The following is a 25,189-nucleotide window of genomic DNA, read 5'->3' as shown; positions in this document are numbered from 1 at the left end:
TGGCCTCCAAATCTCGTTAGCTAATCCAAACCTCTCAATTCCAGGACAACTCCTTGTGGATATTCCTCAGTCCCCTGATGTTCAGTGTCTAACGCTGAATGCTTTTTCCCTTCCAAATACCCTCCACCTAAACTTTCCCTATCACTGACGTCTCCACCGCTTTCCTGACCAAATTCGGTAACCTTGATATCAGCCAGGGCTCCCAACCCTCATATTCACTCTGGCACATCTTGTTGGTCTTTTTTCCTTTTTTTAAAAAAATTATGGTGTGTGTTAAGTGCTTATCATATGCCAGGCGCCGTTCTAAGCACTGGGGCAGATACAATCTAATGAGGTCGGGCACAGTCCCTGTCCCACATAGGGCTCACGGTCTTAATCCCCGCTTTAAAGATGATGTTACGTAGGCACAGAAGTGAAGCGACTTTCCCAAGGTCACAGAGCAGACGTGGTGCAGCCGGGACGAGAACCCAGTTCCGTCTGACTCCCGGACCGGCGCTCTATCCGCAAGGCCACGCTGCTTCTCAGGAGCCACTGCTCACCCGGCCGGGTCTCACGTCTCTCTCTCGGTTGATCCCTTGGCTCATGCTCTTCCCCCCTCTTGGAAGTCCCACCTCCTTCGTACCCACAGGCCAGAGCTCTTCCCAATTCCTCCAGGAGGCCCTCCCTGATTCATTTACAACCTCTCTATTTTAGTTTCAGTACAGTGCTCTGCACACAGTAAGCGCTCGATAAATACGATCCAATTTGCCTGTACTGGGGACCTGGGGACTTGGTTTCAGGCGTACCCCCCCAGAAACATGAACTACGTTGCTTGAAAATAAGGGATCCATTTTCTCCAGAGACACATGTAATCTGGTAGGTTCCTGTGCCAGAACAAGCTTCGACATGACAACTGAGCATTAAATCTAATTAAAAGATTACCCTCTAAATCACTCCCAACCCGCCCCCTTCATGTTCCTAGGAACTTGACCACCATGTGCCTAACATGGTGGTCTACCCCATCTCCCCCGCCCCCTCCTCTACACGGCACAACCTTTTTTTAATCTTTTGGTTAAACCGGGGCCTCACAGAGCCCCCGACGGCCTGATAACCGGATCCCGGCCCCGCGCGGCCGGGAGCCGGTTCAATTCGGTGCGGTCACGCTCGCCTGTGCCCTTGTCTTTCGGCTGGGTTTCTGCAGCAAAGACGTGTAGCCTGTCAGCCAGGGGACCAAGGTGGCTTGGGTCCAGGGGCACGTCCAGCTGCTCGGAGGCTGATAAAGGACGGCACTTCCCCCCAAAGCCACTGCTCCTCCCTCAGCCACTCCCTCTCTTCCCAGCAGAGACGGCACAAAATTGGGACGGGGAGAAAGTCGCAGTTGATGACTAGAAGGCAGGGGAGCGGCTGAACGGGGTTTTTACAATCGACCGACGGTCTTTACTGCGGGCTCACCGTGTACAGAGCACTGCACTACGGGCTGGAAGAGGACAACAGAGTCGGTAGACACGTACCCTACCCTCAAGCTTACCATCTGGTGGGAAGGACGGGCACTGAGATAAAAGCGCCGGGGCAGAGATTAGGTAGCCAGGTTGCCCCACGTGGAGCTCACGGTCTTAATGGCCATTTTACGGATGACGTAACGGGCACGGAGCAGTCAAGTGGCTCGCCCGAGGTCACACAGCCGGGATCGGAACCCACGTCCTCCGACTCCCAAGCCCGTGCTCTTGCCACGAAGCCACCCTGCTTCTCAATTACAGATAGGGGAAGCAGCGGAGTGTAAGAACAGTCCCCTAAGTATTGTGGACACGGGGCATCCGGGTGCTCGGGGGGTACAGACCCAGGTGGCTAAGCAAAGCAGAAGGGTGGGCGAATAGGGTGGGGAGACGAGAGGTTAGTCAGGGCGAGCTTCCTGGAGGGAGATGTGATTTTAGTAGGGCTCTGAAGATGAGGGAAGTGATCGCCCTCCTGGTCTCCACCCCTTCGGGACGAAGAACGCGAGCAAAGGGGCGACGGACGAGACGGAGGCACAGTACGCGGGGCTGGGGTGAGAGGAACCAAGCGTGAAGCGGGCTGGGCTGTAACGGGAGAAGAGCGAGGTTAGGTGGGGGAGCTGATCGAGTGCCTCGAGGTGTTTCCGTCTGACGCGGAAACAGACGGGAAAGCGCCGGAGGCTTCCGAAGAGCGGGGAGAGACACGTACAAAACGGCTTTTTAGAAAAATGATTCAGGCAGCAGAGGGGAATGTGGATTGGAATGAGGAGCCCGCTGCGGTAGTCGAGGCAGGACGTGACAGACGGCACAGAATCCAAGAGAGCGGCACTTAGAGACCTGAGACTGTGTCACCAGGTCGGGCCTGTCACATTTCCGGATCTAAGGTATTGGGAATTTCGGAAGTGGGGCTGTGCCCTCGACTCAACTTCCTAGAGCAGATCTTGTTACCGAAGTAACCTCTGTCTTCTTGCTCCTAGCTAACAATTCATTTTGCTAGACTACAAGCTCCTTGAGGACAGGAACCAGGCCCACTAATTTTTAAAGTGCCTACGCACTCAGCACGGTGCTCTGCACCAACTAAGCACTCACAAAATCCTATGAACTCACTGTCGAGTGGTGAGCGATGGCGTCCCTCGCAGGGTTTCCAGCACTCTACCGGTCTCGACTACGGGAGGGAGAGTCGAGCCGAGGCCTGTCCGTTCCATTCCTAGCTTGGGCAGTGGCTAGCGATCTGCTACGAGTCAAAACTCCCCCGTAACGGACAGCGGCGGCACGGGAGAGAGTCGAGGGCGGAGACTCGAGCTGACCGCGCCGGAGGAGGCGACGGCAGATCTCCTCCGGATTTTTAACCAAGGAAACCCTGGGGATACGCCACCGGAACGACTGCAGATGGAAGCGGGGGCGCCCCGGGAGCGACGCGCCCACGGTGTCGCCAGGGGTCGGAGACGACTCGACCGTTTAAGACGAGGCGAGATTAGCGACGGCGGTGGGGATCGATGGGGGGGGGGGGGCGGGGAGCGCCGGATGGGTCGCCCTCGGCCCGCGGGGGCACCCGGACCAGAGGGAACTAAGCTCCGTACCTTGTAGCGAAGAGCTGACGTGAGAAGTGCCAAGGGTTTCTTCTGTCGTTTCCAGGGATCCTGCATCCTCCCCAAGCACTTCCTGTCCAAGTGCACAGGCCAGGACCTGGGGGACAGTGAAACATCACAGCAAAAGAGGGGTTGGGATAACGAGAGAGGTCCTCCGGAGATTAATTCAAGACATCAGAAGAGATGACGCCCCACGACTCTCTAACACAGACCAGCAGGCGGCAGCAGGATAGTGTAAGGGTGGTAAAGGGAGACACCTAGGACTAACAGGTCTCTTCCTGAGCAGAGATTTCCCAACGACATATATCCCAGAGGGCCTCCGACGGGGTGGAGATCCAAGTCCATTCCGGGGGCAGGGGATTCCCGCTGAGACCCCAGGGGACGAACTCGCCAAGGCCCTGCATGAGGGGTGGCGGTGACCGGGTTCCCCTCCGGGGACGGAGATTCGGATCCACTCCCGGCCAGACTTTATTCATCCTCCACCCCGCCCTACTGCCAACAGCCAGGCCTCAGCCCCGGTCCGGGGAGGCCGGAGGAAGGCGCGGGCGGGGAGGGCGGCTCTGGTAGAACTGTTTCTCCTCCCTGTTCCACCCGGAGCTTGTGCTCTCCTGGGATTCCTTACTAGAGGGGAACCAGTTTACCAATTGGAGCCGGGTAAAAGATGAATCAATCTTATATACTGAGCACTTACTGGGGGCCGAACACCGTCCTAAGCACTCGCACAGATTACAGAGCTGGTAGACGCTTTCCCTGCCCACGGGGGGGATGGCAAGATGGTGGCTCCACGTCTCCCAGAAGTAAACACCGGGGTGTCAGTGCAGCAAATCCTTATCCACCAGCGACGGCTGACTGGTGCCAGGTGCCATTCTGACCACTGATCGCCAGTTTTCCTCCAGAGGAGAACTTCACCATTCAACCGCCTCCGTGCCCTACCGTTAGAGACTTATGGTCCCCTCGGTTCTGGCCATTCAAATCTCTGATCTTCCTGCCTCTCCCCTCTCCTCCCGGCCCGATGGAATCATCGGCCTGCTGAAAGGGGTGTCGGGGGGGGGGGGGGGGGGATACGCACGCCACCGAGTTCAGGCATTCCCGCCGGCGTTCCCGAGTGTTAAGGGAACAGATTACTCTCCTGGCGGAGCCACATCATCTCTTAGAGGTACCGGGGGCTAGACTAACGGTCCCAAAAGGGTCCCGTGAACACAGAAGCTACGTCCCAGAGGACCCTCTCCGGGCCGAAGACCCCAGAGATCAGAGAGAGAACTTCCACATCTGGGAAGATGAGTGGCTCAGCTCTCCCACGCGATGGGTCTCTGATGATTTTAATCCACCGTCCCAGAGAAACACTATGTGGAAGGAGTAAGGTGCTGAGAGCAACCTCATTAAGGGCAGGGGACATCGTTATTGCACTCTCCCCGAGAAGCAGAGTGGCCTAATGGAAAGAGCATCGGCCCGGGAGTCAGAGGCCCTGGGTTCTGATCCTGGTTCCGCCACTCGTCTGCTGGGTGACCTTGGGCAACTCACTTCGGGTCTCTGTGCCTCACCTACCTCATCTGTAAAAGGGCGATCAAGACTGTGAGGCCTAGGTGGGACACGGACCGGGTCCCACCTAATTCGCCTGTATCTACCCCGGTGCTTAGGACAGTGCCTGGCACATAGTAAGTGCTTAGCAAATACCATAAAATTGTCTGGCCCGTGATAAATGCTCATTATAGGCCATTGAATGACTGGGGGGGGGGGGGGGGTGTCAGGAGACCTATGTTCTAATCCCCACTGGGCCATCTGCCTGTAGCGTGACCTTGGGCAAGTCACTTAACTTCTCTCCACCCTCAGTTCCCTTATCTGTACAATGGGAGCCTAATGTGGGTCAGGGACCGTGTCTGATCACAACACAGCGCTGGACACTCAATGCTTAATATACACCACAGGGGGGAAGACACCCCATTTTCTTGGGTTTCTCCCAACTCAGGATCCCAGACGACCCAGTGTGATTCTACCTCTTCCCCAACGTCGTCTTCTGGAGTGGATTCCTTGTTCTCAGACTTGCTCCCATAATCTGATACAATAAAGAGAAAATGAAAATGTCAGCCATTCTTTGCGCAAGAGAGGCGAATGCAGAATGGGAAACTGATCTAAAACAAAAATATACGACTTTGGCATTTCTGAAGAAGTCCTGAAATACGGAGAGAAGCCAAAAGTTAGGAAGCGGATCTCTCTGGGGGGAGCGGCGCAAAGACGAGAGAAAAACCAGGCACAGAGGGTGGGAAAGACAGACTGGCCAACGGGGAGGGGTGGGGGTGGGGGCTCCGATCGAAAATGGTGCCGATCCGTCCGTTCAGCAGACATTTCTACGCATTTTAATTGAATCCAATTGGGGAGGATGAACTATTAAACTAAGCCAGAAGGGAATAAAGTTTAATAGTTATTCTATCTCAAGGCACCCGTGTTGCACCAGGCATTGCTACCAAAAAAAAAAAAAAAAGGTGGGAGAAAGGAGCACCTAAGTTAGAGAGGGAGGAGGAAGGCCGGGAGTCACGACCACTTAAAGGGAAGAAAGAACCACGATCGGAGATGACGGGAAAGTGGGGAACGGATGGAGACGGCCTCTTTCCGCCCACCGCGAGGGGGTCTGGAATTAAACACCGCGGTGTAAAACTCGGGACCCACCGGCACCGTCGCACACAATAAGGAAAGAAAGCGAGGCACGTTTCTCCTGCTTCTTGCAGACTCACTGTTGCTCCTCCCTAACCCCATTTTACTCCACAGCTCTCCCTGAAGAAAGGAAGCAGGACTGGGGAGGGGGAGGGGACTAAAGGCCGGAGAGAAAGGGGAAAGGGTAAGGCGGCTCAGAAAAGAGGGTCGGAGTTGCTGGTAAGCGCTCAGGCGGCAGAAACGGGGTGCGCTCGGTCCAAAAACGAAACAGACGGACAAAAGCCAGCCACCTAAATCCGAACCCCCTCCCCCGCAGTTAAAAATAAATACGTATAAGTCCCGAAAGCCTGTTTTGTTTTGTTGTCCGTCTCCTCCCCCTTCGAGACTGCGAGCCCGTCGTGGGGTAGGGATCGTCGTGGGGTAGGGACCGTCTCTATCCGTTGCCCATTCCGGGCGTTTAGTCCAGCGCTCTGCCCGCAGTAAAGCGCTCAATAAATACGACTGAATGACTGTGAGGCCGTCGTGGGGCAGGGATTGTCTCTGTGGTCGAACTGCACATTCCGAGCGCTCAGTCCCAGTGCTCTGCACGCACTGGGCGCTCCAGAAACGCGACTGAATGAGTGGATGAATGAAAGGCGGGGGGGGGGAGGGAATAGGAAGGGTTGGGGATGGGGCAGTGGAGGAGGGAGATGGGGGAAGATGCAAAGGAGCGGGCTGCCCGCAGTTTGGGGGTTCGGGGGCTTTCCCCCGGGGCCGCAGCCGAGCCGGGGGGGCGAGGGTGGGCAGGGAGGGCAAGGCCGGAGGCCTGTGGGGCAGGTCCCGCCCGGCCGGGCCCCTCCCCCGCATTCATTCATTCCTATTTATGGAGCGCTCACTGTGCGCAGAGCACTGCACCCAGAGCTTGGAATGTACCATTAGGCAAGAGAGAGAGAGAGAGAGAGAGAGACGATCCCTGCCCCCCAAACAGGCCCACAGTCATCCACTCGTATTTTTACTGAGCGTTTACTGGGTGCAGAGCCCTGGACGAAACGCTCGGAATGTACAATTCGGCCACAGAGACAATCCCTACCCCAAAACGGGCTCCCGGCATTCATTCCATCGTATTTATTAAGCGATTATTATGTGCAGAGCCCTGGACTAAGCGCTCGGAATGTACAATTAGGCAACAGAGAGAAACCATCCCTGCCCCACAATGGCCTCACATTCATTCAGTCGTATTTATTGAGCGCTTACTGAGTGCAGAGCACTGGACTAAGCGCTGGGAACGTCCAGTTGGGCCACAGGGACAATCCCGGCCCCACAACGGGCTCACGGCCATTCGGTCATTCGATGGTATTTATTGGGCGCTTACTGCGTGCAGAGCACTGGACTAAGCGCCTGGAATGTCCAACTGGACAACGGAGAGAGACAATCCTGCCCCACAACGGGCTCACAGTCTAAAACGGGGGAGACAGGCAGCAAAACGACGCAAGTCGTCGGGCATCAGGACCCTCCAAAGAGATCAACAGAGTCCTAGATCTAAACACATCAGCAAAATCGAGGATTGAATAATACTCTAATACAAATCGTGATAAACATCGCTCACATCGTCAGTAAACTGGAGTAATGAAAAATACTCTAATACAAATAATACTTTTAGAGTAATACTATACACTACTCCCGTCATCAGTTATAGAGTAATGAGTAATAATCAAATACAAATAATGCTCTAATACTAATAATATACATTGCTCACATCATCAGTAAAAGAGAGTAATGAATAATGCTCTAATACTAATAATATTCTAATACTAATAATAATATACAATGCTCAGATCCTCAGTAAAACAGAGTAATGAACAATACTCTGATACTAATAATAATATACATCACTCACATCCTCAGTAAAATAGAGTAAAGACTAATACTCTAACACTAATAATGCTATACATTGCTCACATCATCAGCAAAATAGAGCAATGAATAATACTCTAATATTAATATACATTGCTCAGATCCTCAGCAAAATAGAGCAACGAATGATACTCTAACACTAATAATGCTATACATTGCTCAGATCCTGAGTAAAATAGAATAAGGAATAATACTCGAATACTAATATACAATGCTCGGATCCTCAGTAAAACAGAGCAATGAACAATACTCTAATACTAATAACACTATACATTGCTCAGATCCTCAGTATAATAGAGTGACGAATACTACTCGAATACTAATATACACTGCTGAGATCCTCAGTAAAATAGAGCAACAAATAATACTAATAATACTATACATTGCTCACATTCTCAGTAAAAGAGAAAAACGAATAATACTCTAATATTAACACTAGTGTACATTGCTCACATCCTAAGTAAAACAGTGAGAAATAATACTCAAATACTAGTAACACTGTACATTGCTCACATCCTCAGTAAAACAGAATAATGAATAATACTAATATTAATACTAATACACATTGCTCACATCCTCAACAAAATGGAGCAATGAATAATACTCTAATCACACTATACACTGTTACCGATTTGTCCATTCCAAGCGCTTAGTACAGTGCTCTGCACCTAGTAAGCGCTCAATAAATACTATTGAATGAATGAATTGCTGAGATCCTCAGTAAAATAGAGCAATGAATAATACTCAAATGCTAATATACATTGCTCACATCCTCAATAAAAGAGAGCAATAATACTTGAATACTAATATACATTGCTCAGATCCTCAAAATAGAGCAATGAATAATACTCAAATACTAATATACAGTGCTCAGATCCTCAGTAAAATATTCACGTATTATTCATTGCTCTAAGATACACCGCTCACATCCTCAGTAAAATAGAGTGAGGAATAATACTCTAATACTAATAACACTGTACATTGCTCACCTCCTCAATAAAATAGAATAATGAATAACACTCTAATATTAATACTAATATACAGTGCTCACCTCCTCAGTAAAATAGTGACAAACTCTAATATTAATACTAGTATACAATGCTCACATCCTCGGTAAAATAGAGCAATGAACAATACTCTGTTAATACTAATATACAGTGCTCACAGCCTCAGTAAAACAGAGTAATGAACAATACTCGAATATTAATATACACTGCTGAGCTCCTAAGTAAAATAGATAACCCTGTACATTGCTCACATCCTCAGTAAAATAGAGCAATGAACAGTACTCTAGTATCAATACTAATACACACTGCTCACATCCTCAGTAAAATAGAGCTATAATACTTGAATACTAATATACACTGCTGAGATCCTCAGTAAAATAGATAATAACCCTGTACATTGCTCACATCCTCAGTAAAATAGAGCAATGAACAATACTCTAGTATTAATACTAATACACACTACTCATCCTCAGTAAAATAGTGATAATACTCTAATACTGATATACAGTAAAATAGAGGAATGAATAATACTCTAATACTAATATCTGGTGCTCACATCCTCAGCAACACAGAGTAACACTCTAATATTAATACTAGCATACAGCACTCATCCTCAGCAAAAGAGTAACAAATACTCTAATATGAATACTAGCATACAGCACTCACCTTCTCAGAAAAGAGTAATACTCTAATATTAATACTAGCATACAGTGCTCACATCCTCAGTAAAATGGAGCAATGAATAATACTCTTAATACTAACATCCAGTGCTCACCTCCTCAGTAAAATAGAGCGATGAACAATACTCGAATACTAATATCCAGTGCGCACATCCTCAATAAAATAGAGTAACAAATAATGCTCTAATATTAATACTAGCATACACTGCTCACATCCTCAGTAAAGTAGAGCAATGAATAATACTCTAATATTAATGCTAGTATGCAGTGCTCACATCCTCAGTAAAATAGAGTGAGGAACAATACTCGAATACTAATATTCAGTGCTCACATCCTCAGTAAATTAGAGTAACACTGTAATATTAATACTATACAGTGCTCACATCCTCAGTAAAATGGAGTGAGGAATACTACTCGAATATGAATATCCGGTGCTGACATCCTCAATAAAATAGAGTAAATAATACTCTAATATCAATGCTAGCATACACTGCTCACATCCTCAGTAAAATAGAGCGAGGAATAATAGTCGACTACTAATATCCAGTGCTCACATCCTCCGTAAAATAGAGCAACAAATAATACTCTAATATGAATGCTAGCATACACTGCTCACATCCTCAGTAAAATAGAGTGAGGAATAATACTCGAGTATGAATATCCAGTGTTCACATCCTCAGTAAAATAGAGCAATGACCAATACTCGAATATTAATACTAATACCCAGTGCTCACATCCTCAGTAAAATAGAGCAACAAATAATACTCTAATATTAATACTAGCATACACTGCTCGCATCCTCAGTAAAATAGAGTGAGGAATAATACTCAAATACTAATATCCAGTGCTCACATCCTCAGTTAAAAAAAAGAGTAACCAATACTCTCATATTAATACTAATATCCAGTGCTCACATCCTCAGTAAAAAAAAGTAACCAATACTCTAATATTAATACTAATATCCAGTGCTCACATCCTCAGTAAAAAAAAGAATAACCAATACTCTAATATTAATACTAATATCCAGTGCTCACATTCTCAGTAAAAAAAGAGTAACCAATACTCTAATATTAATACTAATATCCAGTGCTCACATTCTCAGTAAAAAAAGAGTAACCAATACTCTAATATTAATACTAATATCCAGTGCTCACATTCTCAGTAAAGAGTAACCAATACTCTAATATTAATACTAATATCCAGTGCTCACATTCTCAGTAAAAAAAGAGTAACCAATACTCTAATATTAATACTAATATCCAGTGCTCACATTCTCAGAAAAAAAAGAGTAACCAATACTCTAATATTAATACTAATATCCAGTGTTCACATTCTCAGAAAAAAGAGTAACAAATACTCTAATATTAATACTAATATCCAGTGCTCACATCCTCAGTAAAATAGAGCAATGACCAGTACTCTAATATTAATACTAGTATACAGTGCTCACATCCTCAGTAAAAGAGCGAGGAATAATAGTCAACTACTAATATCCAGTGCTCACCTCCTCAGTAAATATTCTAATATTAATACTAGTATACAGTGTTCACATCCTCAGTAAAATCTAGCGAGGAATAATAGTCGACTACTAATATCCAGTGCTCACCTCCTAATACTCTAATATTAATACTAGCATACAGTGCTCACATCCTCAGTAAAATCGAGCGAGGACTAATAGTCGACTACTAATATCCAGTGCTCACCTCCTAATACTCTAATATTAATACTAGCATACAGTGCTCACATCCTCAGTAAAACAGAGCGAGGACTAATAGTCGACTACTAATATCCAGTGCTCACCTCCTAATACTCTAATATTAATACTAATATCCAGTGCTCACATCCTCAGTAAAATCGAGCGAGGAATAATAGTCGACTACTAATATCCAGTGCTCACATCCTCAGTAAAATTGAGCGATGACCAATACTCTAATATTAATACTAGCAGACAGTGCTCACATCCTCAGTAAAACAGAGTGAGGAATAATAGTCGACTACTAATATCCAGTGCTCACCTCCTCGGTAAATACTCTAATATTAATACTAGTATCCAGTGCTCACATCCTCAGTAAAATCGAGCGAGGGATAATAGTCGACTATTAATATCCAGTGCTCACCTCCTAATACTCTAATATTAATACTAATATCCAGTGCTCACATCCTCGGGAAAAGAGGGCGAGGAATAACCGTCGAATATTAGTATCTAATATTGATACTCCCCCCCCCCCCCGGTGCTGGGGGGGGGGGGGGGCGCGCTGGCGCTGAGGGGAGGTGTCAGTGCGGGCGGGCCTCCCGGAGGAGGTGGGCTCTGGTCAGCGCCCGGGGGGGGGGGGAGGATGATGAGGGTGAGGAGGATGATGAGGGTGAGGAGGGTGAAGCCCCCCCCCCCCCGACTCACCGGTCCAGGGGGTGCCCCCCGGGCAGAGCCCGGCCCCCGCGGGCCCCGCCTTCCTCCGCGCCAGGACGGCCGGCACGCGGCCACGGCGGGCCCACAATGGCCAGCCCCGGCCCCCGCCGCCACTTCCGGCGCCGCTCTAGGCCTCCGGAGGCCCCGCCGTCTCGGTGGTCGCCGCCGCCGCCGCCGCCGCCGGCGTCAGCCCCCTCCCCCCCCCGCCCCGCTCCCCGCGCGGACGGCCGCCCGGCCCCGTCCTCCCGCCGGGCCGAGGACAGAAAGGCGAGCGGCGGCCGGGGCGGCTGAGGCGCCGGGGGAAGCAGCGCCCTCGGCGGGGGCCGAGCCGTCGAAGGAGACCGCCGGCTCCTCGCCTCCCTCTTCCTCCCTTTGTGACGTCACCGCGCCGGCCCGCCGGCCAATGGGGAGGCGCGGCGGCGGGGAGCACGTTCGCCTCGCGCGCGCCGGGACGCCCCCCCCCCTCGGACGCTACCATCCGGGGGGGGGGGGACGGACCCAGGGGGAAAGGACGGGGGAGGGGGGTCGACTCGTGATCAAAGCGGTCTCTCACCGAGGGAGGTGAGAAACCGAGGCGCGGGGCTGCGGGCCAGCGGGCGTCCACCTGTCGGACACAGGGCGACATGTCCGCGAGGGGAGGTAATGGCGGAAAGGGAAAGGGGGGGGCCAAGGCCCCCACCCCTGTGGACAGAAGAAGGTCAGTCCCCGGCCCCCGGTGGGCCCGCCCGGCCCCGCCCCCTCTCCCTTTCCGGACCAATGAGGCCGCGCTGCGGCAGTGCGTGACGCCAATGCGCGCCGAGGGCGGGGGAGGGGGAACGGGGGGACGGCAAACTCTCGCGATAACGGCCCGAGCTCGGCGAGAATGAGAAGGGCGTCTTCTGTCTCTCTCTCTCTCCCACCCCTCCCCCTCCCTCTCTCTCCTCTCTCTCCCTCCCCCCACTCCCTCCCCCATCTCTCCTTCTTCCTCCCTCCTGTGTCCCCCCCCCGTCCCCTCTCTCCTCTCCTCTCCCTCTTCCCCCTCTCTCTCCCCTCTCTCCTTTCCCTCTCTCCCTTCTCTCCCTCTCCCTCTCTCCTTTTCTCTCCTCTCTCTCCCCCCTCTCTCTCTCTCCTCTCCCCTCTCTATCCCCCCCACTCTCTCTCCTTTCCCTCTCTCCCTTCTCTCTCTCTCTCCCCCTCTCTCCCCCCTCCCCTCTCTCTCTCTCCCCTCTCTGCCCCCCCTTCCTACTCTCTCTCCTTTCTCTCTCCCCCCTCTCTCTCCCCCCTCTCTCCCCTCTCTCCCTTCCCTCTATCTCTTCTCTCCTCTCTTTCCTCTCTCTCTCCCCCCTCTCCCTCTCCCCCCATCTCTCTCCCCTCCCCCCTCCCCTCTCTCCCCTCTCTCTCTTCCCTCTATCTCTTCTCTCCTCTCTTTCCTCTCTCCCCCCTCTCCCTCTCCTTTCATCTCTCTCCCCTCTCTCTCTCCCCCCCCTCCTCTCTCTCGCCTCTCTCTCTCTCCCTTTTCCCCCCCTCTCCCCTCTCCCCCCTCTCTCTCTCCCCTCTATCTGTTCTCTCCTCTCTCTCTTCCCTCTCCCTCTCTCTCTCCCCGCTCTCTCTCCCCCCTCTCCTCTCTCTCCCTTTTCTCTCTCCTCTCTCTCTCTCTCTCCCCTCTTCCCTCTCTCTTCTCTCTCCCCCCCTTCTTTTCCTCCCCTCTCTCTCCCTTTCTTCCCCTCCTCCTTCTTTTCCTCCCCCCCCCGTCTCCCCCCTTCCTCTCTCCCTCCCTTCCCCTCCCCCCTTCCCCTCCCCCCCCACCCCTCCCTCTCTTTCTCCCCCCCTTCTCCCTCTCTCTCCCTCCCCCTCCTTCTTCCTGCCCCCTTCTCTCCCCCCCTCCCTCCCTCTCTCCTTCCCTCCATTGCCCTCTCTCTCCCCCTCTCTCCCTTTCTCCTCTCCCTTCCTCCCTCTCTCCATGGCTCAGTGGCAAGTACCCGGGCTTGGGAGTCCGAGGGCATGGGTTCGAATCCCCGCTCTGCCACTTGCCAGCTATCTGACCTTGGGCAAGTCACTTCACTTCTTTGGGCCTCAGTGACCTCATCTGTGAAATGGGGATTAACTGGGAGCCTCACCTGGGACAACCTGATGACCCTGTATCTGCCCCAGCGCTTAGAACAGTGCTCTGCACATAGTAAGCGCTTAACAAATACCAACATAATAATAATTTCTCCCTCTTCTTTTCCCCTCCCCCTCCCCCCATCTCCCTCTTTCCCTCTCTCCTCTCCCTCCCTCTATCTCACCCTCTTTCTCCCTCTCTCTCCCTCCTCCTCTCTACTTCCTCCTCCTCCTCCTCTCCCTCTTTCCCCCCTCCTTCCCCCCTCTCTCCTTCACCCCTTACCCTCTCTTCCTCTTCCCCCGTCTTCCTCTCCCCCCATCTCCCTCTTTCTCTCCCTCTCTCCTTTCCCTCCCTCTCTCTTCCCTTCTTTTTCTCCCCCATCTCTCTCCCCCCCTTTCCTCTCCCTCTCTCTCTCTCTCCCTCTCTCTCTCTCTCTCTCTCCCTTCCCCCCCGACCCCCCATCCCACCCCGCTTCCCCAGAGCAGGCCAGGGTCCGACCCTGGGGCAGCCCCATATCCTGGAAATTGCCAAGAGAAAAAGCGCAAAGGGCCTGGAACTCGCCATCTCCTAATTCGGTCCGAGCAGGATGGCTTAGTGAAAAGAGCCCGGAAATCGGGAGACCTGGGTTCTCATCCCAGCTCTGCCACTTGCCTGCTGTGTGACCTTGGGAGAGTCACTTAACTTCTCTGTGCCCGTTTACCCGTCCGTGAAATGAGGATTAAATACCCATCGCCGTCCCCACCCGCGCTTAAACTGTGAGCCCCATGTGAGGAAGGGACTGTGTCCAACCTGATTATCTTGTACTTAGCCCGGCGTGCTTGGCCCAGGGCGAGCATTTAATAAATGCCACACGTACTGATTATTTACCGGACCGCGTGTTCTTCAGCCCATCGCCAGCCTTGGAACGGGAAAGGCATGGGAGCGGGTCTTTTTCAGACCCCGCAAGTCACCTTCTCCCCCACCGCCCGGCACGGGTCAACAGGCCTGCGGAGTTCTGGGTCTGCTCGCCACCTTGAATCTACTATTAGTTTCGAGAAGCCGCGTGGCTTAGCGGCAGGAGCCCGGGCTTGGGAGTCAGAGGTCGTGGGTTCTAATCCCGGCTCCGCGACTTCGGACAAGTCACTTCACTTCTCTGGGACTCGGTTATCTGCAAAGTGGGGAATTAAGACCCACGTGGGACACCCGGACTACCCTGTATCTACCCCAGCGCTTGGCGCCTAGTAAGCGCTTAACAAATACCATTATTATTCTTCAGTTAGTCAATCAGTTGTATCTGTTGGGCGCTTACTGTGTGCAGAGCGCCGTGCTGGATCCGTAGAGTACGACAGAACAATATAGCAGACGCCTTCCCTGCCCACCACGAGCTTACGGTCTCGAGGGGGAAGACCCGGTTGATCACAACGCTCCGAAGTGCGGGAATCGCCCCAACGCCGGTTCATCTGCTGGCCCCGGGCAGCTGGGGGCCACTTCAGATGTAAGCGAGAGACAGTCGCCTCGGTCCACGGTCGAGTTAGAGGCCCCGGGTTCTAATCCCGGCTCCGCCATCTGTCTGCTGGGTGGCCTTGGGCAAGCGACCTCACTTCTCTGAGCCTCGGTTCCCTCTATCTCTAAAGTGGGGATTAAGACTGGGAGTCCCACGTGGGACAGGGACGGGGTGCCACCTCATTACCTTGTCTCTACACCAGTGCTTAGAACGGTGCTTGGCACATAGTAAGTGCTTAACAAGTACCATCGATCCAGCCGTCCTGGAGGAGACCACTGGGCTTCAACGGTCTAAACTGCACTCTCTGCTGTAGGCTGGGGCTGGAGGCTTCCTCATCTCTTGCCGGATCCCCAGGGCTTAGCCAGAAAGTCGGTATCTAACTGTACTTAAAAAAAAATAAAAATTCTACCATCCTTCATTCAATAGTATTTATTGAGCGCTTACTATGTGCAGAGCACTGTAGTAAGCGCTTGGAATGTACAATTTGGCAACGGATAGAGACCATCCCTGCCCAGTAACGGGCTCACAGTCTAAAGGGGGGAGACAGACAGCAAAGCAAAACAGAACAGAACAAGATAACAATAGAATCAAGGAGATAGAGACCTCATTAACAAAATTAATAGGGTAATAAATACTATATACAAATATGCACAGTGCTGAGGGGAAGGGGGAAGAGCAGAGGGCGGGGGGGGGGGGGGAGGAGCAGAGGGAAAGAGGAGGCTCAGTCTGGGAAGGCCTCCTGGAGGAGGTGAGCTCTCAGTAGGGCTTTGAAGAGGGGAGGAGAGTGAGTTTGGCGGAGGTGAGGAGGGAGGACGTTCCAGGTCAGTGGGAGGACGCGGGCCGGGGGTCGACGGCGGGATGGGCGAGAACGGGGGACGGCGAGGAGGTGGGCGGCGGAGGAGCGGAGGGTACGGGGTGGGCGGTAGAAAGAGAGAAGGGAGGTGAGGTGGAAGGGGAGCTTTGAAGCCAAGAGTGAGGAGTTTTTGTTTCGTGCCAAGGTCGATAGGCAACCACTGGAGGTTTCTGAGGAGGGGAGTGACACGCCCAGAGCGTTTCTGCAGGAAGATGATCCGGGCAGCGAATGAAGAATAGACTGGAGCGGGGAGAGACAGGAGGAAGGGAGATCAGGGAAGAGGTCGACACAGTAATCCAGCCGGGATATTATGAGAGCCTGTACCAGCAGGGTAGCTGTTTGGGTGGAGAGGAAAGGGCGGATCTCCTACCCTTCCCTCTATCTTGCCTAACGAGACTTTGCTCGACCCTTTTCTTCTACCACCTCTGTGCGGGTGATACCCAAATCTACATCTCCAGCCCCGATCTCCCTCTCTGCAGTTTCCTCTTGCCTTCAAGACATCTCTACTTGGATGTCCTCCCACCCCCTCAAGCTTAACGCGTCCAAAACAGAACTCCTTATCTTCCCCCCCGCAACCCTGTCCTCCCCTTGCCTTTCCCATCGCTCTAGACGGCACCGCCATCCTTCCTGACTCACGGGCCCGTAATCTTGGCACTATCCTTGACTCCTCTCCTATCCTTGCTCCGGAGAAGCAGCGTGGCTCAGTGGAAAGAGCACGGGCTTTGGAGTCAGGGCTCATGAGTTCGAATCCCAGCTCTGCCACTTGTCGGCTGTGTGACTGTGGGCGAGTCACTTCACTTCTCTGTGCCTCAGTTCCCTCATCTGTAAAATGGGGATTGAGACTGTGAGCCCCGCGTGGGACAACCTGATTCCCCTATGTCTACCCCAGCGCTTAGAACAGTGCTCGGCACATAGTAAGCGCTTAACAAATACCAGCATTATTATTATTATCCTCTCTGTCGTTCAACCCACATAATCAGTCCCTCGCTAAATCCTGTCGGCCCCACCTTCATAACGTCACTAAAACCCCCCCCTTTCCTCTCCAAGCAAGAAGCAGCGTGGCTCAGTGGAAAGAGCCCGGGCTTGGGAGTCAGAGGTCGCGGGTTCTAATCCCGGCTCCGCCGCTTGTCAGCTGTGTGACTTTGGGCAAGTCACTTCGCTGTGCCTCAGTTCCCTCATCTGTAAAATGGGGATTAAGACTGTGAGCCCCGCGTGGGACAACCTGATCACCTGATCAGCTTAGAACGGTGTTCTGCACATAGTAAGCGCTTTAACAAATACCATCGTCATCATCCGTCCAGAATGCCACCGCGTTAAGGCCATCACTCATCCTATCCCGCCTGGATTACTGCCTCAGCCTCCTTGCCGACCTCCCCGCCTCCTGTCTCTCCTCACTCCAGTCCATACTTCACTCTGCTGCCCAGGTCATTTTTCTACAAAGACGTTCAAGGCACGGCACCCCGCTCCTCAAAAAACTCCAGCGGTTGCCCGTCCGCCCCCGTCTCAAACAAAAATTCCTCACCCTTGGCTGTAAGGCACTCCTACCTTACCTCGCTCCTCTCCTATGACCCAGCCCGTCCGCGCCTCTATTGCCAAACCTTCTCGCTGTTCCTCAATCTCGCCTATCTCGCCGCCGACCTCTCGCCCGCATCCTTCCTCTGGCCTGGAATGTCCTCCCGCCTCAAATCTGACAGTTATTCTTCAAAGCCTTATTGAGGGTGCATCTCGTCCAGGAGAACTTCCCACACCGAACCCCTCCGTTCCTCTTCTCCCCATCCCTTCTGCATCTCCCTGACTTGCTCCCTTCGTTCTTCCCCCCTCCCAGCCCCGCAGCACTTGGGCACAGGTCTGTAATCTGTTGATTTATATTACCGCGTGTCTCCCACCCTCTCGACGTGAGCTCGCTGTGGGCAGCGGATAGGTCTGTCTATTGTGCTCTCCTCCCCCAAGCGCTTAGCACAGTGCTCTGCACACAGTAAGTGCTCAATAAATACGATTGAAATGAATGAATGGACGAACGAGACCAGAGAAGAATGTTCAGTGCAAGAAGTGTGAAACAATAATCCCCAATCCCTCAACAAAACCGTGGTTTCTCAAGAACGGAGCATTCTGTTTTGAAACTTCTCATTTAGTTTGCCAGTCTATTTCCAGGAGAACACTTTAACCCACTGAGGAAAATAGAGGCATCTCTTCTTTGGGATGCAACTGTTGATGTTAGAGGGAATTACGCATATGTTGGATTGCTATAATTGCTCTGGAAGCAGTAAAAAAGAAGTTGGCTGTGTAACCATATTTTTTTTTTTTTTAAATGCCTGCGAGGAGGGGCTGATTTAAAAAAGCAAGACTTTACCCTTTTGGGCCTAATCGCTATTTCCTATGAATGGCTAAACTGCAAAAGGATTATTCCCTTGATGATCAAATTAACACCCTCAACACCACCCTCTCTGCCGAACTCAATTCTCCCACTCCCCATCCCTTCGGTCGACCTCCTACCACTAACCCACGGCCCTGGATCACCTCCACAGTCGTCATCTTTCACTCCTGTGCGTGAACCTCGGAACGCTGCAGGTGGAGATCCAGATATCAAGCTTACCACGTCCACCTCGGCCACATCCTTGCGTGCTTTAACTCTGTCCTCTGCCTGGCGAAATTATTTCTCCATCCTTCTCGACACCCATGCCCATGTTCCTTGCCAGCTGTTCCAGATGTTTAACTCCCTCCTCAAACCTCCCGTCCCCCGCCTCCCCCATCCCTTGGTCCTAATGGCCGGGATATCTGCTTTAATGAGGAAATTGAAACTATCCGGCGTGATCTCCCTAAAATCGTTGCCGCTCCTCTCCAGTCCCTCCCTCCTCCTGCCCCTTCTTCAACTCTCCCGTCCTTCCCACAAGGGGAAGTGTGGTGGAAGGGGATGGGGCTGGGATGGGCCGACAGGAGGGAGGGGATTGAAGGGTCGTGGTGGGGTCGGTGAGGTAAACGAGGGCAATAACAGTGATACCCAGAGGAGCTGCTTGAATTGTCCTTGGGTCTTTGGGAGCGAAGAGTCCAGCATTTAGGGAAACGCCGAGGGGACGGTCGACTCGTCCTTGGGCTTTGGGAGGGAAGAGGCCAGAGAATAGGAGTGAACAACCTGGGTTGGTGTGATGATACAGTGTTCTGCACACAGTAAGCGCTCAGTATTTGTATTCATTCACTACGATTGAATGAATAGACGAACGAATGATGGTAGAAGAAAGCAGGGGCTGAGTAGGTGTGAAGGCAGACAGCTTATGAATTGGAAAAATGTATGAACCTAGGCCTTTATCACCCGGGGATTAGTCATCCGCACCCCGATCTGACTGCAGGAAAGAGGGAAGATGGAAGAAAATGGCCACCCGTCGGGCGCAGCAGATCAGGAACTGAATGTCCTCTGATCCCTCCAGGCGGACGGGCGGACGGTAGGCAGCGATTCGGATGGCCGATGACCTGGTTAAGCTGAGGCGGCTCGGCGGAGAGCTCTCGGCGTCCTCCGGCAGGTCTTTGTCCCGGGTTGCGGTAGGGGGTCCACGTCGGTCTGCGCTCCCTCGTCGGAGAGATCTCAGCATCCTAGGGCAGGTCTCCGTCCTGGGCCGTGGTTGCCAAACTGCTACCGTGTTCATCTAAGCCCTTATTCTTATCCCGCTTTGATTACTGTATCAGCCTTGGCGATCTCCCTGCCTCCCGTCTCTGGACACTGCGGGCCACGCTTCACTCCGCTGTCCGGTTCGTTTTTCTACAGCGACGTTCGGTCCATGTCTCCCCGCTCCTATGGAACCTCCAGTGGTTGCCCATCCACCTCTGAATCAAACAGAAACTCCTTATCATGGAGTTTAAAGCACTCAATCACCTTGCCCTTCCTTCAGAACCTCACTGTTTTCCTACCGCAACTCAGCCCGCGCACTTCTCCCCTCTAATGCCAACCTACTCACTGTACCTCCATCTCATCTATCTCGCCGCGGGCCTCTCGCCCACATCCTGGGGACGCCGTCCCTCTTCGTGACCGATGGACAATTACTCCCCTTACCTCCAAAGCCTTACTGAAGGCACATCTCCTCCGAGAGGCCTCCCCGGACTAAGTCCTCCTCTCCTTTTCTCCCACCCCCTTCTGCGTCACCCTGACTTGCTCCCTTTATTTACCTCCACCCGCAGCCTCCCCGCACTGACATACATATCCGTAAATGATTTCTATTAATGTCTGTCTTCCCCTCTAGACTGTAAGCTTGCTGTGGGCAGGGGATGTGTCTCTTATATCGTTGCGATCTACTCTCCCAAGCACCTAGTAGAGCGCTCTGCACATAGTAAGCCCTCGATCCATATGATCGATCGATTATAGCGGATAGCAAGAAGTGGTCGGCATTTGTCTGGAGGTAGTGAGGGGAATAATAACAGTAATGATGATAATGGCGGTATTTGTTAAGTGCTTACTGGGGGTCAGGCACTTTACTAAAAAACTGGGATATGCATTCAATTCAATAGTATTTATTGAGCGCTTACTATGTGCAGAGCACTGGACTAATAATAATAATAATGTTGGTATTTGTTAAGCGCTTACTATGTGCCGAGCACTGTTCTAAGCGCTGGGGTAGACACAGGGGAAGCAGGTTGTCCCACGTGGGGCTTACAGTCTTAACCCCCATTTTACAGATGAGGGAACTGAGGCACAGAGAAGTGAAGTGACTTGCCCACAGTCACACAGCTGACAAGTGGCAGAACTGGGATTCGAACTCACGAGCCCTGACTCCAAAGCCCGTGCTCTTTCCACTGCGCCACGCTGCTTCTCTGGACTAAGCACTTGGAATGGACAAATCGGTAACAGATAGAGACAGTCCCTGCCCTTTGACGGGCTTACGGTCTAATCGGGGGAGACGGACAGACCAAAACAATAGCAATAAAATAAGGGATAGATACAAGATAGTCAGGTCCCACAGGGGGCTCACAGTCTGAGGAGAACGGGCACTGAATCCCCATTTTGCAGCTGAGGGGCCAGAGAAATTACGTGACTTGCCCAAGGTCACATAGCAGTCAAGTGGTGAAGCAGCGATTAGAACCCAGGTCGTCTGTCTCCCAGGCCTGTGCTCTTTCCACTAGGGGAAGGGAGATTAGTTATTGCCTCCTGACTAGATGTTTGCTTTATTAGAATGTTAATACCAGAGAGATTCATTCATTCATCAATAGTATTTATTGAGCGCTTACTAGGTGCAGAGCACTGTACTAAGCGCTTGGAATGTACATATCGGAATGTACAAGGGAGATCAGCTTGAAGTAACAGCATCCTTTACCCTCAACAAGTGCAGTCCTGTAGCCCCCTTCCATTGTTAAACGGAAGCGGGTACCTTGGTCTCAGACCTACTCTATCCAACAGGAAGCATTTCCCTGAAATGACGGCTGTATTCGGGAGTTCGGGGCTAAAGGTCGCAGAGCCCTCTTTATAACTTTCTGATTTTCAGTCTGCTTGTCAAACTCCTCCTAGGCGTCCGTGAGAATCCTAGGAATCGACAGTGTGAACTGACGACCGCTTTTACAGTTGTGTTTCTTGGGTTCATTCTCACTCGGCAGTGAATTCTAAGAGTTTTAACGCATCAACCTGCGGATAGCTATTAATAAAAACTCATCGTTCCGGTTGCTGCTTTGAAAGGATGATTCCTTTGGATTTCAGTTTTTTTCGATAAGCTCTTGGCCAGTCCAGGAGCGTATTAGTGAGAGGATCCTGAGGCTAGCTGTCTGAGGACTGAATTGTGGTTCAACTTTCTCCAGGTACCGTGTCATCTTAAGCAATTCGCTTAATCTCCGTTCTTATTTGGCCATCCGTGAGAGGTGGACAAGGCCCACTCAAGGATAAAACGCGGTAGTAGGCGGTGAACTGTGGTTTGTCACCGGCGTCCTTCTTCACTCGGCGGATGCTGCTGCAGATTTACGATTTTAATACGCCAGCCTGTTCAAACGGAGCTGCTGCTCTTTCCCCTAGAGCTACCGATGGAGCCATTGCAGTCAAAAGCCAAATCTCTGCCTCTCTTGAAAATTTCTGCTTTGGCATTGGCCCCCCGATATTGCCGTTCCCTTCTTCAGACCCTTCCGCTGGCTCCGCGTGTCTCTTCCCATCAGTCAGAACCTACTCACCATCAGTTTCGGGTTTCTCCGCTTGGCTTTACCTGTGTGCCTATGAAGTATTCTCCCACCTGTTATTCCTTTCTTCAGTTGCTCCGTTTACAGTGGTCTCTCAGCCTCTTACGGTGAGGACCCCTCCAGGCTCTGTTCTGGATTCCCTATTCTTTCTGCTTCTACGCTTATTCCCTCTTCCCCGGGCTGCGGTTACCACTTCTGGGCAAATGACACCCCGTTCTACTTCTCTGGCCCCGACCTCTCGTCTGACCAGAAATCCCGTGTCTCCTCTTGCCTCCAGGACAGCTCCACTTGGATAATTCTACTAATGATGATGGTATTTGTTAAGCGCTTACCGTGTGTGGAGCGCTGCTTTAAGCGCTGGGGTAGGTACAAGCAAATCGGGTGGGGCAGAGTCCCTGACCCACCCGGGGCTCACGGTCTTAATCCCCATTTTACAGATGAGGTCACTGAGGCACAGAAAAGTCAAGTGACTTGCCCAAGCTCACAAAGCAGACAACCGGCAGAGGTGGGATTGGAACCCAGGTCCTTCTGACTCCCAGCCCGTGCTCTCTCCTCTAGGCCATGCTGCTTCCACGCTGCCTGGATGTCCCGACAGCACCTCAGACTCAACAGAATGAAAATAAAACGCTCATCTTTTCTCCTACCTCCCACTCCTCCCCTTAACTCTCTTGTCTCCCTCAACAGCACCATCATCCTCCCTGTCCCAGAAACCCCAAACCTTGCCGTCACCCTCAAATCTTCCCTACCGTTCAACTCTCACATGCAAATTACTGACAAATCCTGCCGGTTTTTCCGGCCCGACACCTCCTGGATCCGCCTCTTCCTGGTACAAGCTCTGGTCTTGCCCTGGCTAGACTATTGCATCAGTCTCCTCGCTGGTCTCCCAGCCTCCAGCCTCCCCCCGCCCTCTCCGCTCTAAAATCCACGCCGCTGCACGGCTCATCTTCCTGAGGCATCGTTTGGTCCACGTCTCTCCTCTCTTCAAATCTCTCCCCCGGCTCCCTCCGTCCGTCTCTTCCCATCCATCGAAACCTCCTCACAGTTGACGCCACGGTTCCCCATTTGACCTACCTGCGCTTTTCACCCAGTATTCCCCCACCTCTTCCGTCAACTCTGTAGTTATACCTCGCTTTTGATTCTCCCAATTCTGTCCCTCCGCCCTCGCTGTCTCCCCTCCTAGGAACTCCCTACCTCCCTACATCAGTGAGATCACGGCTCGCTCTACTTTCAGATCCCTCCTGAATATCTCACCCTCTCCAACAAGCTTTTCCTGATTAATCTCTCAGCACCCTGAGCCAGATTATCCCTTCGGCCAACTCCAGCACTTACGAAGTTATTTACACCCTCCTTGGCACTCCTGTTCTCTCCATGTATTTCATTTTTTGACAGCCTCGTAAATGCTCTTTTTTATGACAGTCTTCCCTATTAGAGTGTCAGCTCTTTGTGGGTCAAGGAACACGTTCCTCTCTCTCTCTTATTCCGTATTTCCCAAGCCCCCAGTACAGGGCGCCGCCCCAAATGGGAATTCAATAGACGCGGCTACCTCTACTATGGGTCCGCTGGGAAAGTGGCAAAATCTAGTGGAAAAAGCCTGGGGCTGGGAGTCAGGAGATCTGGGTTCTAATACCGGCCCTACGACTGGCTCGCCGTATGATTCTGGGCAAGCCACATAAACTCTCTGGGGCTCAGTTTCCACATCTGGAAAATGGCAGTGAGGTAGACCGTGAGCCCCATGGGGGACGGGGCTGTGCCTGATCCGACAACCTTCTATCGACCTCGGCGCTTAATACTCAGTAAGTACTTAGTAAATGCGTCAGTCTCATTCCCAATTAGCTAATATGGGACACTAAGGTCCGGCACAGGCGACTGAATTCCCTAAACTGCTTCATATGCCAATTCAAAAAGCTTCCCGATCAAAAACCTGGCGTGTCCCGGAGTGATTTTCTGGCAGGGCTACATTGATTCATGGTCTTCTCTCTATAAATATTTCTGCCCAGAAGTCTAGTGAAATAAACCGCTCTAAGAACGCAGCACATCCTGAACTAAATGTTTGCATTCCTGAAATACCCCATCTGCTGCTCTTCCCCAGGGTCAGGGCCTTTAAACATTTCCCCCTTCTGCCCGACCACCTTCCCCTTGACCATCATCTACCCGACTCCCTTCTAACATGCCTACCGCCTCTCCTCTTTGAATTTCCAAAAGTGATAGTTCTTTGACATGGTGATTCTGAGATCATCTGGTTTTTTGGGGGGTTTTTTTGGGGGGGGGGAGGTGGCGGTTAAAAATCTTATTTATTAAAGCGTCCTCTAAATTTGCCAGCCACTGTACTAAGCGCTGAGGTAGCTGCATGGTGATCAGATTGAACACAATCCCTGTCCCACGCGAGACTCACGGTCTAAGTAGGAGGGAGGAGTACTTAATCCTCATTTTACAGATGAGGTAACTGAGGCACAAAGAAGTGAAGTGACCTGCCCAAGGGCACCCAGCCGGCAAGCGGAGGAGCTGGGATTAGAACCCAGATCCTTTGGCTCCGAGGATCGAGCTCTTTCCACTGGGCCACCCTGCTTGGTTGTGGGGAAACATTCTGTTGATTCCTACAGTTTGACAAATCCCAGCTCTGCCACTTGTCGGCTGTGTGACTGTGGGCAAGTCACTTAACTTCTCTGTGCCTCAGTTCCCTCATCTGTAAAATGGGGATTAAGACTGTGAGCCCCACGTGGGGCAACCTGATTCCCCTATGTCTACCCCAGCGCTTAGAACAGTGCTCGGTACATAGTAAGCACTTAACAAATACCAACATTATTATGATGATGATGATAATGATGATGATGATGATGATGGAGTCTCCCATTAGGAATGATGGATGAGTCTCGTTCCCAGGACTTCAATCAATCGTTGGCATTAATCGAGCGCTTACTCTGTGCGGAGCACTCTCCTA

General features: G+C 51.7%; 1 protein-coding gene across 1 annotated transcript in view; it reads right to left on the bottom strand.

Moving 5' to 3' along the window:
• The window catches only part of LOC103169496 (zinc finger protein 260-like), a 32,963-nt gene extending 21,178 nt beyond the window's left edge, over positions 1-11,785 (bottom strand). Inside the window, exons 1-3 of the mRNA XM_029056478.2 lie at positions 11,686-11,785; positions 5,053-5,111; positions 3,050-3,155 (exon numbers count right to left, since the gene is read on the bottom strand). The gene's annotated coding sequence lies outside the window, so the exon portion shown is untranslated. The remainder of the gene's footprint in view (positions 1-3,049; positions 3,156-5,052; positions 5,112-11,685) is intronic.
• Positions 11,786-25,189: the final 13,404 nt, after the last annotated feature.

The sequence above is a fragment of the Ornithorhynchus anatinus genome, chromosome 2, assembly GCF_004115215.2.
Source record: "Ornithorhynchus anatinus isolate Pmale09 chromosome 2, mOrnAna1.pri.v4, whole genome shotgun sequence".
Taxonomy (NCBI): Eukaryota; Metazoa; Chordata; class Mammalia; order Monotremata; family Ornithorhynchidae; genus Ornithorhynchus; species Ornithorhynchus anatinus.
The sequence above is the reverse complement of the archived record's forward strand: the minus strand, read 5'-3'. Positions and strand labels throughout refer to the sequence as shown.